The 20,024-nt window shown below is 43.0% G+C and overlaps 1 protein-coding gene across 4 annotated transcripts in view; it reads right to left on the minus strand.

Moving 5' to 3' along the window:
• The window catches only part of LOC110502653 (leucine zipper putative tumor suppressor 2 homolog), a 100,118-nt gene that overhangs the window by 38,617 nt on the left and 41,477 nt on the right, over positions 1 to 20,024 (minus strand). For 3 of the 4 annotated variants that reach the window (XM_036960332.1, XM_036960333.1, XM_036960331.1), the window contains one exon: positions 3,329 to 3,426. The exons of the other annotated variant lie outside the window; for it this stretch is intronic. The gene's annotated coding sequence lies outside the window, so the exon portion shown is untranslated. The remainder of the gene's footprint in view (positions 1 to 3,328; positions 3,427 to 20,024) is intronic. 4 annotated transcript variants of the gene reach the window in all.

Here is a 20,024-nt window from a genome sequence, read left to right on the forward strand (position 1 = left end):
GTTGCAGCTCGTTCCAGTCGCTAGATGCAGCGAACTGAAAAGATGAGTGACCCAGGGATGTGTGTGTTTTGGGGACCTAGAGAAGAGGTAGGGAAGAAACAGAAGAGGGAAGACAGACACACACAGCTCTGGCCCTGATTCTAGCCTTTGGAAGGCTTTACAGTTGTAACGTTCATAAAACGAGGTCGGACAACATGGCCTCTGCTCTGACATTGCACTGATCTGCCCCTGCACGTGTGTGCACACGCAAGCACAAACACACACAAACACACACACTCCCTCCCCTGTAGGATTTCTAATCAGTAGATGACATGTCACCCAGTGGTCTCTTCTGACGTAAACCCTGAGCTGTGTTAAGATTAGAATCTGGGTTATATTACTGGTAGATTATGGCTATGCCAGCATATGTCCTCTCCACAGGAGCACTCCCACTATTTGACACTATCACCATGACTTGGGGTTTGACAAATGGTGATGCAGGTTTGGGGTCATTTCCATTTAAATTCAATTGAATCAGAACGTAAACTGAAATTTTCCTTCTTTTTTCTTCATTGAACCCATCACTGCTGTAATGTTGGTCATCATGGTCATCATGACCAAGCTTGAAAGCGACAGTGTAAGTACAATTCCTCAACTGAGTTTTTACATCAGTGCAGAAGTGAGGAAATCAGGAGAGAAAGTGACTGGCAGAATGGGTGTTTTATGTGGAGGAAGAGGGCTGCAGTATGTATCTCAGATAGGGGGGAGTGAGGCCTAAGAGGGTTTTATAAATAGGCAACAACCAGTGGGTCTTGCGACGGGTATACAGAGATGGCCAGTTTAGTATAGAGTGCAGTGATGTGTCCTATAAGGAGCATTGGTGGCAAATCTGATGGCCTAGTGGTAAAGAACATCTAGCCCCTCGAGAGCAACCTTACCTGCCTTACCTTCATCCTTACCTTCCGATCTATAAATTACGTCTCTGTAATCTAGCATGGGTAGGATGGTCATCTGAATCAGGGTTAGCTTCCTACTGCCTGAGCTATGTTGTTGATGTAAATTGAGAAGAGCGTGGGGCCTAGGATTGAGCCTTGGGGCAGTTCTTTGGTGACAGGCAGTGGCTGACACAGCAGATGTTCTGACTTTATACACTGCACTCTTTGAGAGAGGTAGTTAGCAAACCAGGCCAAAGACCCCTCAGAGACATCAATACTCCTTAGCCAGCCCACAAGAATGGAATGGTGTACCGTATCAAAAACTTTGGCCAAGTCAATAAAAATAGCAGCACAACATTGCTTAGAATCAACAACAATGGTGACATCATCTAATGGCACAACCAAATGACCTGGATTGCAGTTGAGATTACATTAAAAGTACATAATGCAAGTTTGATCAATGCTGTTCGAGATTCTGCACAGATTATTATAGCAAATGTAGGGAACTCCACAGACCTGCAACATTTGCATGATATCTTGAACAACACCTTCCTAATATTGAGTGGCACTCCCACTTTTGGATTCAATCGGTCAAGGTATCAGCTCTACAAGGTGTCGAAAGCATTCCACAGGGATGCTGGCCCAAGTTGGCTCCAATGCTTCACAAAGTTGTGTCAAGATGGCTGGATGTCCTTTGGGTGGTGGACCATTCTTGATACACACGGGAAACTATTGGGCAGAACCTGGCACCTACTACGTTTAAAGGCACTTAAAACTTCTTGTCTTGCCAAGCCATGAGGTCGAAGGAATTGTCCTTAGAGCTCCGATACAGGATTGTGTCGAGGCACTGATCTGGGGAAGGGTAAAACATTTCTGCAGCATTGAAGGTCCCCAAGAACACAGCAGCCTCCATCATTCTTAAATGGAAGTAGCTTGGAACCACCAAGACTCTTCCTAGAGCTGGCCGCCAGGCCAAACTGAGCAATTCGGGGGAGAAGGGCCTTGTACAGGGAGGTGACCAAGAACCCAATGGTCACTCTGACAGAGCTCCAAAGCTTCTCTGTGGATATGGGAGAACCTTCCAGAAGGACAACCATCTCTGCAGCACTCCACCAATCAGGCCTTTATGGTAGTGTGGCCAGATGGAAGCCACTCCTCAGTAAAAATCACATGACAGCCCACTTGGAGTTTGCCAAAAGGCACCTAAAGGACTTTCAGACCATGAGAAACAAGATTCTCTGGTCTGATGAAACCAAGATTGAACTCTTTGTCCTGAATACCAAGCTTCGCGTCTGGAGGAAACCTGGCACCATCCCCACTGTGAAGCATGGTGGTGGCAGAATCCTGCTGTGGTGATGTTTTTCAGCGGCAGGGACTGGGAGACTAGTCAGGATCAAGGGAAATATGAACGGAGCAAAGTACAGAGAGATCATTGATGATGAAACCCTACTCCAGAGTGCAGTGCAGGAGTGGCTTCGGGAAAAGTCTCTGAATGTCCTTGAGTAGCCCAGCCAGAGCCTGGACTTGAACCCAATCTAACATCTCTGGAAAGAACTGAAAATAAATGTGTTGCGACGATCCCCATCCAACATGATAGAGCTTAAGAAAAACTGCAGAAAAATGTGTGAGAAACTCCGCAAATACAGGTGTGCCAAGCTTGTAGCTGTGATGTGGTAAGGTTGGACCCAGGTGAAAAGAAGAGACCAGACGAGGAATTAATGATTAAGGATAAACTTAATACTTAAAACAGTTGCCACAGGATCACAGTACACTTGAACAAACAACAAAAACTAAGACTCGAAAATAGGAAACGAACGCACACGGTAAACAATTCAAGCTCCTGCAATGGACAACAGAAAACACACCTCTTTAACAAGGACACAATCATGAAATAATAAGACACACCTGAGTCCAATAAAAGTCTCTAGGGCGGTCTCATCCGCACTCTGGTGCCAGGAGGACCCATGACAGTAGCGTCAAACCCAAGAATACTCGGGGCTGTAATCGCTGCTAAAAGTACCTCTACAAAGTACTGAGTAAAGGGTCTGAATACTTATGTAAATGTATTATTTCAGTTTTCTTTTTATTCTAAATTTGCAAAAATGTCCACAAACTTTGTCATTATGGGGTATTGTGTGGAGATTTATTAGGGGGAAAACAATTTAATCAATTATAGATTAAGGCTGTAACGTAACAAAATGTGGAAAAATTAAAGGGGTCTGAATACACTGTATTTACAGTAGGCAAACCTCAATATGTGGCCATAGATTGTTAAAATGGCGCCGATTGTGTTTTTTTGTTTGTTTATCTGCATTGTTTGTAACTTATTTTTTACTATTGTTGTACATAATGTTTCCGCTACAGTCTCTTATGACCGAAAATACCTTCTAGACATCAGGACTGCGATTACTCACCACGGACTAGCAGAATCCTTTTTCTTCTTTCACAACTCTGACGAGCCCGAGGCAGAAGATATACGGCTCCCTAGGGAACAGGCCCCAACCCCAGTGATCTGCGTGAAGAGGAGGTGGAGAAAGAGAGGTTGGAGGGCAGGCTGCCTTCTGAGGAATAGGTCGGCGATCGAATAAACCCCCACTCCCCTCAACTCTGTTTGCAAATATGCAATCGTTGGACAATAAATTGGACAAGTTATTGGGAAGATTAAACTACCAACGGGACATTAAAAACTGTAACATCTTATGCTTCATGGAGTCATGGTTGAATGACGACAATATCAAAATACAGCTGGCTGGTTATCTTTTTAAGGCTGCAGGGGCAGTATTGAGTAGCTTGGATGAAAAGGTGCCTATTGTAAACGGCGAGCTCCTCAGTCATAGTTGCTAATATTTGCACATTATTATAAGTATTGGATAGAAAACACTCTGAAGTTTCTAAAACTGTTTGAATTATGTCTGTGAGTATAACATAACTTATATAGCAGGCAAAAACCTGAGAAATTCCACTTCCTGTTTTTTTTCTGAGGTGGCAGATTTTCAACCAAGCTCTCATTGAAATTACAGTGAGATATGGATGAGTTTTCACTTCCAATGCCTTCCACTAGATGTCAACAGTCAATTGAACTTTGTCTGATGACTCTAATGTGAAGGGGGGTCGAATGACACAGGATATAGTCACCACTGCCACGAGTTGACCATGCATTCACCATGCGTGTTCACAGGGGAAGGACCTGCGTTCCACCGGTCATCTGAAGTCATTCTAATTCTCCGGTTGGAACGTTATTCAAGATATATGTAAACAACATTCTAAAGATTGATTCAGTACATCGGTTGACATCTTTCTACTGACTGTTACGGAACTTTTGGACATTTCGTCACGTTATAGTGGACGCGGTTTGTGACTTTGGAATTGTTTACCAAACGCGCTAACCAAAGTAGCTAATTGGACATAAATAACAGACATTTTCGAACAAATCAAGCATTTATTGTGGACCTGGGATTCCTAGGACTGCATTCTGATGAAGTTCATCAAAGGTAAGGAAACATTTATCATGTATTTTCTGATTTCTGTTGACTTCTGTTGGATTCTGTTCTGAGTGCCGTCTCAGATTATGGCATGTGTTGCTTTTTCTGTAAAGTTTTTTTGAAATCTGACACAGCGGTTGCATTAAGGAGAGGTATATCTATATTTCATGTGTATAACTTGTATTATTTCTGTTGAAACGATGTGGCTATGCAAAATCACTTGATGTTTTTGGAAATAGTAAATCTAATAAGCCAATGTAAACTCAGATTTTTTGCTATAAATATGAACTTTATCAAACAAAACATGCATGTATTGTGTAACATGAAGTCATATGAGTGTCATCTGATGAAGATAATTCAAGGTTAGTGATTCATTTGATCTTTATTTCTGCTTTTTGTGAATGCTGTATTTCGCTGGAAAATGGCTGTGCTTATTGTGGTTTGGTGGAGACCTAACATAATCGTTTGTAGTGCTTTCGCTGAAAAGCCTATTTGAAATCGGACACTTCGGTGGGATTAACAACAAGATGACCTTTAAAATGATTTAAGACACATGTATGTTTTAGGAATTGTAATTATGAGATTTCTGTAGTTTGAAATTGGCGCCCTCTATTTTCACTGGTAGTTGTCATATCAATCCCGGTATTGAGATTGCAGCCATAACAAGTTATACGATGTACCGGCAGGATAGAACAGCGGTGTCTGGTAAGACAAGGGGCGGCGGTTTATGTATTTTTGTAAACTACAGCTGGTGTACGATATCTAAGGAAGCCTAAGGAAGTCTCGAGCCTTTGCTCACCTGAGGTAGAGTTTCTCATGATAAGCTGCAGACCACATTAACTACCGAGAGAGTTCTCATCTATATTCTTTGTAGCTGTTTACATACCTTCACAGTCTGTGACTGGCACCAAGATAGCATTTAATGAGCAGAATTCCGCCATAAGCAAACAAGAAAATGCTCACCCACAGGCGGCATTCCTAGTAGCCGGGGACTTTAATGCAGGGAACCTTAAATCAGTTTTACCTAATTTCTATCAACATGTTAAATGTGCAACCAGAGGGAAAATAACTCTGGAACACCACATACACCACATACTCCACACACAGAGATGCATACAAAGCTCTCCATTGCTCTCCAGTTGGCAATCTGACCATAATTCTATCCTCTGTTTCCTGCTTACAAGCTAAAATTAATGCAGGAAGCAGCAGTGACTAGATCAATAAAAAAATTGTCATATGAAGCAGATGCTAAGCTACAGGACTGTTTTGCGAGCCCAGACTAGAACATGTTCCGGGATTCCTCCAATGGCATTGAGGAGTACACCACATCTGTCATTGGCTTCATCAATAAGTGCATCAATGACGTCATCCCCACAGTGACCGTACGTACATACCCCAACCAGAAACCATGGATTACAGGCAGCATCCACACTGAGCTAAAGGCTAGAGCTGCCGCTTTCAAGGAGCGGGACTCTAACCCGGAAGCTTATAAGAAATCCCGCTATGTCCTGCGACAAACCATCAAACAGGCAAAGCATCAAGACAGGACTAAGATGGAGTCTTACTACACTGGCTCTGACACTCATCGGATGTGGAAGGGCCTGCATAGCATTACAGACTACAAAGGGAAGCACAGCCGAGAGCTGCCCAGTGACACGAGCCTACCGGATGAGCTAAACTACTTCTATGCTCGCTTCGAGGCAAATAACACTGGAACATGCATGAGAGCACCAACTGTACCGGAAGACTGTGTGATCACGCTCTCCGTAGCCAATGAGTAAGACCTTTAGACAGGTCAACATTCACGAGGCCGCAGGGCCAGATGAATTACCAGGATGTGTACTGCGAGCATGCGCTTACCAACTAGCAAGTGTCTTCACTGACATTTTCAACATCTCCCTTTCAGAGATTGGAATGCCAACATGTTTTAAGCAGAACCACCATAGTGCCTGCGTCCAAGAACACTAAGGTAACCTGCCTAAACGACTACCGACTAGTAGCACTCACGTCTGTAGACATGAAGTGCTTTGAAAGGCTGGTCATGGCTCACATCAACACGATCATCCCAGAAACCCTAGACCCTCTCCAATATGCATACCGCCCCAACAGATCCACAGATGATGCTATCTCTATTGCACTCCACACTGCGCTTTCCCACCTGGACAAAAGGAACACCTATGTGAGAATGCTATTCATTGACTATAGCTCAGCGTTCAACACCAGAGTGCCCTCAAAGCTCATCAATAAGCTAAGGACCCTGGGACTAAACACCTCCTTCTGCAACTGGATCCTGGACTTCCTGACTGGCCGCCCCCCAGGTGGTAAGGGTAGGTAACAACACATCCACCACACTGATCCTCAACACAGGGGCCCCTCAGGGGTGCGTGCTCAGCCCCCTCCTGTACTCCCTGTTCACTCATGACCGGCACGACTCCAACACCATCATTAAGTTTACCAATGACACAACAGTTCTAGGTCTGATCACCGACAACAACGAGACAGCCTATAGGGAGGAGGTCAAAGACTTGGCCATGTGGTGCCAGGACAACAACCTCTCCCTCAACGTGTTCAAGACAAAGGAGATGATTGTGGACTACAGGAAAAAGAGGACCGAGCACGCCCCCATTCTCATCGACGGCTGCAGTGGAGCAGGTTGAGAGCTTCAAGTTCCTTGGTGTCCTCATCACCAACAAACTAACATGGTCCAAGCACGCAATGACAGTTGTGAAGCGGGCATGACAAAACCTATTCACCCTCAGGAGACTGAAAAGTTTTGGCATGGGTCCACAGATCCTCAAAAGGTTCTACAGCTGCACCATTGAGAGCTGGTTCCAGGATCAGCGTGGCAGATGTGTTGCTACCTTCTCTCACCATCTGGGGGCGGCCCGTCAGGAAGTCCAGGATCCCGTTGCAGAGGGAGTTGTTTAGTCCCAGGTTCCTTAGCTTAGTGATGAGCTTTGAGGGTACTCTGGTGTTGAACGCTGAGCTGTAGTCAATGAATAGCATTCTCACATACAGTAGGTGTTTCCTTGGGAAAAGGCAGTGTGGAGTGCAATAGAGATTGCATCATCTGTGGATCTGTTTGGGCGGTATGCAAATTGGAGTGGGTGTAGTGTTTTTGGGATAATGGTGTTGATGTGAGCCATTACCAGCATTTCAAAGCATTTCATGGCTACGGACGTGAGTGGCACGGGTCTGTAGTCATTTAGGCAGTTTGCCTTTGTGTTCTTGGGCATAGGGACTATGGCGGTCTGCTTGAAGCAATCAGGGACATGTTGAAAATGTCAGTGAAGACACCTGCCAGTTGGTCAGCACATGCCCGGAGCACACGTCCTGGTAATCCATCTGGCCCCGCAGCCTTGTGAATGTTGACCTGTTTAAAGGTCTTACTCACGTCGGCTACGGAGAGCGTGATCATACAGTCGTCCGGAACAGCTGATGCTCTCATGCATGCCTCAGTGTTGCTTGCCTCAAAGCGAGCATAGAAGTGATTTAGCTCGTCTGGTAGGCTTGTGTCACTAGACAGCTCGCGGCTGTGCTTCCCTTTGTAGTCTGTAATAGTTTGCAAGCCCTGCCACATCCGACGAGCGTCGGAGCCGGTGTAGTATGATTCAATCTTAGCCCTGTATTGACGCTTTGCTACCCTTTAGCTCGAATGTTGCCTGTAACCCATGGCTTCTGGTTGGGGTATGTGCGTACAGTCACTGTGGGGACGACGTCCTCAATGCACTTATTGATAAAGCCAGTGACTGATGTGGTGTATTCCTCAATGTCATCGGAAGAATCCCGGAACATGTTCCAGTCTGTGATAGCAAAACAGTCCTGTTGTTTAGCTTCTGCTTCATCTGACCATTTTTTATAGACCAAGTTACTGGTGCTTCCTGCTTTAATTTTTGCTTGTAAGCAGGAATCAGGAGGATAGAGTTGTGGTCGGATTTACCAAATGGAAGGCGAGGGAGAGCTCTGTACGCATCTCTGTGTGTGGAGTACAGGTGATCTAGAATTTCTTCCCTCTGGTTGCACATTTAACATGTTGATAGAGATTTGGTAGAACTGATTTAAGTTTCCTTGCATTAAAGTCTCCGGCCACTAGGAGCGCCGCCTCTGGGCCTCTGGGTGAGTGGGTTCCTGTTTGCTTATCTCCTTATACAGCTGGCTGAGTGCGGTCTTAGTGCCATCATCTGTCTGTGGTGGTAAATAAACAGCCACGAAAAGTATAGCTGAGAACTCTCTAGGCAAGTAGTGTGGCCTGCAATTTATCATAATATACTCTCCTTCAGGTGAGCAAAATCTAGAGACTTCCTTAGATTCTGTGCACCAGCTGTTGTTTACAAATATGCACAGACCGTCCCCCCTGGTCTTACCGGAGTGTGCTGTTCTATCCTGCCGATGCAGCGTGTATCCCGCTAGCTGAATATCCATGTCCCCATTCAGCCACAATTCCGTGAAACATAAGATATTACAGTTTTTGATGTCCCGTTGGTAGGATATTCGTGATCGTACCTCGTCTAGTTTATTGTCCAATGATTGCACGTTGGCGAGTAATATTGACAGTAACGGCAGCTTTCCTAGTTGTCTTCTGCGGGTCCGGAGGAGACATCCGGCTCTTCGTCCTCTGCGTCGCTTCCTTTTGCGAATAATTGGGATGTCTGCCCTGTGGGGTGTTTGGAGAATATCGTGTGAGTCCTGCTTGCTGCTGTTGTTGTTGAAAAAATCTTTGTCTAATCCGAGGTGAGTGATCGCTGTCCTAATATCTAGAAGCTATTTTCTGCCGTAAGATACGGTTGCAGAAACATTATGTACAAAATAATTTACAAATATCGCGAAAAAACCCCACATAATAGCACAATTGGTTAGGAGACCGTAAAACGGCTGCCATCTCCTCCGGCGCCATTTTTCCAACCATCACTAGCCAAACTGTCCACTGGGCAACGAGACACATCCCTCCATCCATCCTTCCATCTAACTCCCCTCTCACAGACAGACACTAAGCACCTGTGCCTAAACGGGCATGCAGGTTAGTTACTGCAGAGAGAGACATAGGAGTGAGAGTCAGAAAGGCAGAGAGAGACAGAGAAAGAGAGAGGAGGGAGAGAAGCAGAGAAAGAGAGCAAAAGAAAAAAGGAGAGAGCTGGGAGAGAGAGAAGCACTGCACATGGCTTACATAACTGTCATATCAACCCTCACAATACGTCAAACTAGTTTCCATCTTAACCCAGCCAGTCTCACTGTAGCCTACAAGCTCAATCAAACCCAAGAGTTACAGTAGCACAGATGGAACACAGACAGTAGCAAGCTAATGCAATTTCTATGTAGTGTTCCTTCCGCTTTGCAAGTCAATAGCTTTTCTAAAATATCTTTCTTTCTCTCTCTCTCTCTCTCCCTTCAACCTCTCCCTCTCTATGGCTATTGCTGCTATGCTGCAGTCATTTTCTAAGAAAGGGGGGTAGAGCAGCTTTGTTGCTATAATACGCCAGGCTATAATGCTTGCCCCACTTCCCCCTCTGCTTTCTGCTTTCTGCTTTCATTGTGTAAGCACAATATACATAAAACATGATTTGCCCGCTTCAATTTCTGACTTTTATTCAAAGGGGGATTTGGTGGCAGACAACATTAGAGCTAAATAGTCTCCTTTTGATCTCTGCAAAAAATAGTGAGAGAAAACAGGGAGACAGCCTGATAGAGAAAGAGCAAGAGAATCAAGAATGGAAAGAGAATGGAGCAAACAGTAGAGAATAGAGATGGAGCTGTGACCTCCAGACATTGAACACAGGACAACTGTCTATATGACTAATGAACTCCATTTATCATCTAGTTAATAGGAAGTGAAAGGAGACTGTGTTTGCCTGTACTACAGATGATAGCTACATCTATACCGTTACACTGACTGAATGGATCCCCTATGGCCATTGGACACTAGGATCTATCCTTGTTACTCTACATTAGGAATAGTAGATGGTATCCGCCTATGACCCTGTTACTTTGAGAATCTAAGGCCTTTCTTTCTTTCCTCCCTCCTTCCTACCTCCTTCCTTGTGCAACAACTATGGATCTAATCTCTCGTGGACAGACGCACGTAACATAAATGGCAGTAGCATCTGTGAACAGATTGTGGGATGTGACGACTAACTAGGAACTTTGTTCTGTTAAGCAGAATTTTGGTCACTGATCATTTGGACAAAACATGATTTCGCATCGTTCAAATTTTGGAAGGGGAGAGGACATTTGGCCCATAGATTTGCCCAAAACTGTCTGAGAGTGGAAACTGGCTGAGGGGTGGAGACTTGGCAAATCTGATTAGTATGTTTTCTCGAGGATCTGACACAATTATGCAAGATTTTAGTTGTGGGAATTACAGACCTAACAGCATTAACAACAGGTCTACTACATAGTTTCACCATTACCGTTCCCCTGTATATTATCCGTACCAGAGGGCATCAGGCTTGCTGATCATCAGTGGTTCTGAAGTGACGGTTTAGTATTACAACCTACCAGCAGAGGGTAGACTCTCAGACTCAATGCCCAATGGAAAAACACACAGGGCTAGAGTCAATCCGGTCCACAAAAGAGCCTCGTTATAGTGTGATAGACATCTAAAGGTCATTTCTGATTGAGCCAACATACATGTATGCAGCATTTAGCAGTCTCAGAAAACACGGGAACATTAATACTTAAATGTTGATCGGGCTTTTACCCTGGATCATCTGCCTGGATTGAATGTAGCTCCTAATTGCTCCTCAGAATCTCGACTCGTTCTTAGCGGATAATATAATGACGTTTTATGTGGTGTGTACTGTGATGAGCAACACACATAGAACACCTAAGAACAGTCTTCTCTGGAAAAGAAATAAAATGCACAATTACATTTCAGCGACATTTGAAAACCCATTTCAGTTGTTTCCAGGCCTTTGGCTTTCAAGACACCATCACAGCCTGGTAGCTATTGATTTTCTAATTCAATTCACTTCATCCAGCTCTTTTTTCTATCTCTCCTTTATTTAACCAAGAGGTCCCATGAGAGAGTATCTCTTTCCACGATAACCTGGACATTGTGACTTCATCATCCCCATTGTGATCTATTGGTCTGCTGTTAACAACCGATCAATACTTATCTTTTTTTCACTGTTCTTTTCTCTTCTCTTGTCTTCTCTCTTCTCCTCTCTTTTTTTCCTTTCCTCCCTTTCCTCTACGCCAGATATTCCCAAACTGGGGTACGCGCAATGCCGTCAGGGGTACGCCAAATAAATATCTTAACATTTACTAACAGTACATTTATATTTTCCAACAGGGCTATACATTTGGGTGAGTTTTTTTTTTGACTGAGTAGCCTCGTTTCACTGCCAAAAATAAAATGAAACTATCTAGTGTTCAGCGAAATAACAACACAACGTCAATACAGGTTGTAGTCAAATGATTAACATCCAATCATCCAATTAACCGGTACTCTCTCGCGGGAAACCTTCACTCTTGCGCAGACATTTAGAAATTAAACATGACAATATGAAAAACAAGCCACAGGAGTTTTTTGAGAGAGAATAAAGACGACTTTCGAGTAGTAAGACATGTATAAAAGCAACAGATACCCTTAATAAGAAGGGTCTAGAAGCGTCTTATATGGTGAGCTACCGAGTGGTTAGGACAGGCAAGCCCCATACTATCGTGGAGGACTTAATTCTTCCTGCTGTCGTGGACATGGCTGAGACAATCCTGGGGGGAAAGGCCCAAAAAACTATACAGACAATTCCTTCACTGTTTCACGACGCATCAGTGACATGGTAGGAGATGTTTTGAAACAATTTTTTTTTTTTTTTTGTACCTTTATTTAACTAGGCAAGTCAGTTAAGAACAAATTCTTATTCACAATGACGGCCTAGGAACAGTGGGTTAACTGCCTTGCTCAGAGGCAGAACAATTTTTTTTTACCTTGTCAGCTCGAGGATTCAATCTGGCAACCTTTCGGTTACTGGCCCAACGCTCTAACCACTCGGCTACCTGCCGCCCCACAATTACTGCTTCGCATACAAGCCAGTGAATTCTATGCGTTACAGCTAGATGAGTCAACAGACGTGGCGGCCAGGCACAGCTCCTGGTATATGTCCGTTACGTTTATGGGGGGGGGGGGGTCAATTAAGGAAGACATCCTCTTCTGCAAACCACTGGAAACCAGGACAACAGGAGAGGATATTTTTAAAGTACTAGACAGCTTTGTGACATCAAATGAACTTTGGTGGTCAAGATGTGTTGGTATCTGTACTGATGGCGCAAAAGCCATGACAGGGAGACATAGTGGAGTGGTAACGCTTGTGCAAGTGGTTGATCTCGACGCCACTTGCGTACACTGCAGCATCCACCGAGAGGCTATTGCTGCCAAGGGAATGCATGACAGCTTGAAAGATGTTTTGGACACTACAGTGAAAGTGGTTCTTTGTTAAAGCAAGGCCCCTGAACTCTCGTGTATTTTCTGCATTATGCAATGATATGGGCAGCGACCATGTAGCGCTTTTACAACATACAGAAGTGCGCTGGTTATTTAGGGGCAAAGTATTGACACATTTTTTTGAATTGAGAGACGAGCTTAACATTTTCTTCACTGACCATAATTTTCACTTGTCTGACCGCTTGCATGATGACGAGTTTCTCACACGACTGGCCTATCTGGGTGATGTTTTTTTCTCGCCTAAATGATCTGAATCTAGGATTACAGGGACTCTCCGCAACTATATCCAACGTGCGGGACAAAATTGTGGCTATGTGTCACGTCTGCTCCTGCTCCTCCCCTCTGGCATATGACGTCGCCAGAGTACTAACCACCGGTCCTGGGATTCATCATTACGCACAACTGGCCGTCATCATTACGCGCTCCCGTGAATCATTATGATTCACAACTGTACTCCATTTCCTTCATCATTTCCTCCCCTTTATATGTCACTCTCCCAGGTTCACTCATCAGTTGGTATTGTTCTTGTGTATCGGCGTTCTGCCTTATGTTAGTGTTGTGTTCTTGGTTTTGTTGTTTTATTAAAACGTTTCACCTGCACCTGCACCTGCTTCCAACACACCGCCCCATCATCATGATTAAGAAGTTGGAGCTCTTCTCTGTCTGCATTAACACGGACAACACACAGGTCTTTCCATCATTGTAGGATTTTTTTGTGTGCAAATGAACTTAAGCTTACAGACAATGTCAAATGTGATATAGTGAAGCACCTGAGTGAGTTGGGTGCGTAATTACGCAGGTACTTTCCCGAAACGGACGACACAAACAACTGGATTCGTTATCCTTTTCATGCCCTGCCTCCAGTTCACTTACCGATATCTGAACATGGGAGCCTCAACAAGGAGCCGCAACAAGCGGTTCTGTGAAAATGTAATTTAATCAGAAGCCACTGCCTGATTTCTGGATAGGGTTGAGTTTCTTGCCTTGGCAAATCACACTGAGACACTGATACCCTTTGCAACCACGTACCTATGTGAGGGTGGATTCTCGGCACTCACTAGCATGAAAACTAATGACAGGCACAGACTGTGTGTGGAAAATGATTTAAGACGGAGTCTCTCTCCAATACAACCCAACATGGCAGAGTTATGTCCATCCTTTCAAGCATACCCTTCTCAGTAACCTGTGGTGAGTTATTCACCATTTTTGATGAACAAATAAGGTTTATATGTAAGATGGCTAAATAAAGAGTAAAATGATTGATTATTATATTATTATTTGTCCTATAAGAGCCTTTTGTCACTTCCCACGAGCCGGGTTGTGATAAAAACTCATTCTTATGTTTAATAAATGTATCATATAGTGATGGCAAAAAACAACATTTGCAGCTGGAGGTTGAATGTTTGAAGGGGTACGGGACTATAAAAGTTAGGGAACCACTGCTCTACATTCTTCTTCTCTCCCCTTCTCTTCTCTTGTCTAAGTATTCTGTTAATTGTTCTTCTCCTCTCATCTGCTCTCCCCTAATCTTCTCCACTTTCCCCCCCTCTACTCCTCCCCCCCCTTCTCTTCTCCCAGAACGACAATGCAGCCTTGTCCAGTACCCCGAGGGCCTTCTCAGAGCTTTTCCAAATTCCTGGTACAATCCACCTGTCAGGGAATTCAGTCTGGAGGGAGGGAATAATTTTATTTCTGTTATGCATACCTCAGACACTGTACTTCTTCTTCTTCTCTGTCTTTTTCTCTGTCTTAGGGTATACCGTGTTGTGTGGAAGAATGTTTGAGACACTACGAGACCAGCTTAATCTCTCTCTCTCTCACACACACTAATTCTGACACGTTCGACTCCCTCTATTTCTGCTCAAAGACAGGGAGCAGAGATTGAGTTGCCATGGGGGCAAACCTGTCTGCATTTTCTCCATATATCTACTGTAGAAAACAGCTTGACTGAACAGTCATCACTGTATAGCACAGATCTAGTGAGCAGGCATCACTGGAGAAACCAGATCCCGCTGAACAGAACTGTACATCTGTCATCCACTTTGACTTTACTTTTAACTTCATAGTGAGGAAAAGAGATTCTACAGCTTGTCAAGATAAGCAACTGCAGTACTAAGACTGTCACGCCCTGGCCATAGAGAGGCTTTTATTCTCTATTTTGTGACTAGGGTGGGCATTCTATGTTTTTGTATTTCTTTGTTTTTGTTTCATGGTCCTCAATCAGGGACAGCTGTCTATCGTTGTCTCTGATTGAGAACCATACTTACAGTGCCTTGCGAAAGTATTCGGCCCCCTTGAACTTTGCAACCTTTTGCCACATTTCAGGCTTCAAACATAAAGATATAAAACTGTATTTTTTTGTGAAGAATCAACAACAAGTGGGACACCATCATGAAGTGGAATGACATTTATTGGATATTTCAAACTTTTTGAACAAATCAAAAACTGAAAAATTGGGCGTGCAAAATTATTCAGCCCCCTTAAGTTAATACTTTGTAGCGCCACCTTTTGCTGCGATTACAGCTGTAAGTCGCTTGGGGTATGTCTCCATCAGTTTTTCACATCGAGAGACTGAAATTTTTCCCCATTCCTCCTTGCAAAACAGCTCGAGCTCAGTGAGGTTGGATGGAGAGCATTTGTGAACAGCAGTTTTCAGTTCTTTCCACAGATTTTCGATTGGATTCAGGTCTGGACTTTGACTTGGCCATTCTAACACCTGGATATGTTTATTTTTGAACCATTCCATTGTAGATTTTGCTTTATGTTTTGGATCATTGTCTTGTTGGAAGACAAATCTCCGTCCCAGTCTCAGGTCTTTTGCAGACTCCATCAGGTTTTCTTCCAGAATGGTCCTGTATTTGGCTCCATCCATCTTCCCATCAATTTTAACCATCTTCCCTGTCCCTGCTGAAGAAAAGCAGGCCCAAACCATGATGATGCCACCACCATGTTTGACAGTGGGGATGTGTGTGTTCAGTGTGATGAGCTGTGTTGCTTTTACACCAAACATAACGTTTTGCAATGTTGCCAAAAAGTTCAATTTTGGTTTCATCTGACCAGAGCACCTTCTTCCACATGTTTGGTGTGTCTCCCAGGTGGCTTGTGGCAAACTTTAAACAACACTTTTATGGATATCTTTAAGAAATGGCTTTCTTCTTGCCACTCTTCCATAAAGGCCAGATTTGTGCAATATACGACTGATTGTTGTCCTATGGACAGAGTCTCCCACCTCAGCTGTAGATCTTTGCAGTTCATCCAGAGTGATCATGGGCCTCTTGGCTGCATCTCTGATCAGTCTTCTCCTTGTATGAGCTGAAAGTTTAGAGGGACGGCCAGGTCTTGGTAGATTTGCAGTGGTCTGATACTCCTTCCATTTCAATATTATCGCTTGCACAGTGCTCCTTGGGATGTTTAAAGCTTGGGAAATCTTTTTGTATCCAAATCCGTCTTTAAACTTCTTCACAACAGTATCTCGGACCCGGCTGGTGTGTTCCTTGTTCTTCATGATGCTCTCTGCGCTTTTAACGGACCTCTGAGACTATCACAGTGCAGGTGCATTCATACGGAGACTTGATTACACACAGGTGGATTGTATTTATCATCATTAGTCATTTAGGTCAACATTGAATCATTCAGAGATCCTCACTGAACTTCTGGAGAGAGTTTGCTGCACTGAAAGTAAAGGGGCTGAATAATTTTGCACGTCCAATTTTTCAGTTTTTGATTTGTTAAAAAAGTTTGAAATATCCAATAAATGTCGTTCCACTTCATGATTGTGTCCCACTTGTTGATTCTTCACAAAAAATACAGTTTTATATCTTTATGTTTGAAGCCTGAAATGTGGCAAAAGGTCGCAAAGTTCAAGGGTGCCGAATACTTTCGCAAGGCACTGTAGGTACCTCCTGCCCATATGGGTGAGTAGTGTGTGGGTAGTTGCTTTCTGTTTTGTGTTTTGCACCTGATGGAGCTGTTTCGGTTGTTCTTTTGTTACTTTGTATTTAGTGTTCAGTTCTATTTAATAAATGACAAACACATACCACGCTGCGCTTTGGTCCTCACCTTCTTCCACCAACGACCGTTACAAAGACCTTGAATAATTGTTGTGCAGAGGGTCCCTGGTTCAAACCCAGTCCAGGGAGGAATAAATTCTGCTACTTAATGCTTATCATTGAAATGACTAAATTAATAAATAATCTCTCAGCATTGTTGCAGTCAGTCTTGGAGGGAAAGTTATTCTACAGTAGTGTTCCAGGTCAGGTGTCTATTAGAACCATGGAAGACATCTGTGATACAGTAGGATGATGTCCTTGTATGAGATCAGAACCCACATTCATAACGCCTCAGAATAGGATTGCTGATTTGGGATCTGTCCATAAAATATGAATCAATATGATCTAAAATACAAAATGAATCCAAGATCAGCACTTCTATGATGAGATGTTTTATGAATACAGGCCCTGACCTCAGATCAGAATTAATCTAAGACGAGACTGAGTCCAGACTAGAGGACACGAGGAAGAGACAACAAAAGAGAAAAACAAAACCTGAGTGTTTACACCAAACCATATCATTATCTAAACAACCAGAGAAGTGAGCATAGGAGAGGGAGAGAGAAAGAAGTGAGAGAAAAATGTCCTTGGAGAGAGAGAAGAAAACAAGGGACCATGTCCAAGTTGTGTTCCGTCTCTCTGCTGGTTTAAAAGCCCTCTCCATCAAACCTGTGTGTGTGTGTGGGTGTGTCTGTGTCTGTGTGTGCTTGCATGTGTGTGTGTGAGCATGCGTGTGTCTGCTGTGGCTACAGTACAGTTTGTTACTTCATCACAATGAGTCAGGAGCTGTAAAACCTCAGGTCTTGTTCAATGACTCGCCTCAGCACATAGCTGGCCAGGACACTGCCTGACAGACAGGTCAGTACTTAATGTGAGTCCTACTGGAGTAGGAAGAAGCTAGGGACAGAGAAAGGGATAGAGGGTTGTCACTAGTTACTACAGCCACCAAGTCATAATTATGGCTAAATCCCTCATATTTCTACAATTTATCTTCTTAATATCCGATTGTAAATCTACCCCTTACCTTAACCTTAACCTTAATCAGACTGCTAACCTTATGCCTAACCCTAACCTTAAATTAAGACCAAAAAGCAAATTAGTGACTAGTAGAAACCGGGATAGAGGGATAGAGAGAGAAAGGGATAGCGAGGAACAAGAAGACTCAAGGGGAAAGAGAGTAAGTCAGACAAAGAGAGACATGAATGCCAGACACCACAGGAATGCTCATAAAGTGAAATTGTTTCTAAACTGTCATTTCTGGAGGAGCATCGGCCATTTCCTCTGTTTGTGCCTGGGGATGAGCTGTGGTCAGTATGTGTGTATGTGTGTTGTGTGTTGTGGTTGGTTACAGTCACTCCGCCTAAAGCAGGAATAATGAACAAGAGTAGTGATTAGAGGTCGACCGATTATGATTTTTCAACGCTGACACTTATACCGATTATCGGAAGACCAAAAATAATGACAATTACACTTATTGAATGAACACTTATTTTAACTTAATATAATACATCAATAAAATAAATGTAGCCTCAAATAAATAATGAAACATGTTCAATTTGGTTTAAATAATGCAAAAACAAAGTGTTGGAGAAGAAAGTAAAAGTGCAATATGTGCCATGTAAGAAAGCTAACGTTTAAGTTCCTTGCTCAGAACATGAGAACATATGAAAGCTGGTGGTTAATTTTAACAGTCTTCAATATTCCCAGGTAAGAAGTTTTAGGTTGTAGTTATTATAGGAATTATAGGACTATTTCTCTCTATACCATTTGTATTTCATGAACCTTTGACTATTGGGTGTTCTTATTAGAGGTCGACCGATTATGATTTTTCAACGCCGATACCGATACCGATTATTGGAGGACCAAAAAAGCTGATACCGATTAATCGGACAATGTTTTTATTTTTTTATTTGTAATAATGACAATTACAACAATACTGAATTAACACTTATTTTAACTTAATATAAAACATCAATAAAATCAATTTAGCCTCAAATAAATAATGAAACATGTTACATTTGGTTTAAATAATGCAAAAACAAAGTGTTGGAGAAGAAAGTAATATGTGCCATGTAAAAAAGCTAACGTTTCAGTTCCTTGCTCAGAACATGAGAACATATGAAAGCTGGTGGTTCCTTTTAACATGAGACTTCAATATTCCAAGGTAAGAAGTTTTAGGTTGTAGTGAATATAGTATTTATAGGACTATTTTTCTCTATACCATTTGTTTTTCATATAACTTTGACTATTGGCTGTTCTTATAGGCACTTTAGTATTGCCAGTGTAACAGTATAGCTTCCGTCCCCCTCCTTGCCCCTACCTGGGCTCGAACCAGGAACACATAGACAACAGCCACACTCAAAGCATCGTTACCCATCGCTCCACAAAAGCCGCAGCCCTGGCAGAGCAAGGGGAACAACTACTCCAAATCTAAAAGCGAGTGACGTTTAAAACAGTATTTGCGCACACCCAGCTAACTAGCTAGCCATTTCACATTGGTTACACCATGATCTAGAAGAAAAATAAACGCACACCTACCAAGACGAGGTGCTGGCTAGCGGAGTAGAAACTTGAAAATAAAAGAGAGCCGCACACTCTAGGAGCTCAGATGCAAAAATGTAACCAAATTTAATGGTTACACCAGCCATTAGGCTGATAGGCTTGAAGTCATAAACAGCGCTGTGCTTGCGAAGAGCTGCTGGCAAAACGCACGAAAGGGCTGTTTGAATGAATGATTATGGGCCTGCTGCTGCTCAGTCAGACTGCTCTATCAAAACAGACTTAATTATAACATAATAACACACAGAAATACGAGCCTTTGGTCATTAATATGATCGAATCCGGAAACTATAATTTCGAAAACAAAACGTTTATTATTTCAGTGAAATACGGAACCGTTCGGTATTTTATCTAACGGGTGGCATCCCCAAGTCTAAATATTATTGTTACATTGCACAACCTTCAATGTATGTCATAATTACGCAAAATTCTGGCAAACTGTTGCATATACCCTGACTCTGCGTGCAATGAACGCAAGAGAAATTACACAATTTCACCTGGTTAATATTGCCTGCTAAACTGGATCAGTAGTTATAACTAGTGATTATGATTGATTGTTTTTTTATAAGAAAGTTTAATGCTA

The sequence above is a fragment of the Oncorhynchus mykiss genome, chromosome 23 (genome assembly GCF_013265735.2).
Source record: "Oncorhynchus mykiss isolate Arlee chromosome 23, USDA_OmykA_1.1, whole genome shotgun sequence".
Lineage (NCBI taxonomy): Eukaryota > Metazoa > Chordata > Actinopteri > Salmoniformes > Salmonidae > Oncorhynchus > Oncorhynchus mykiss.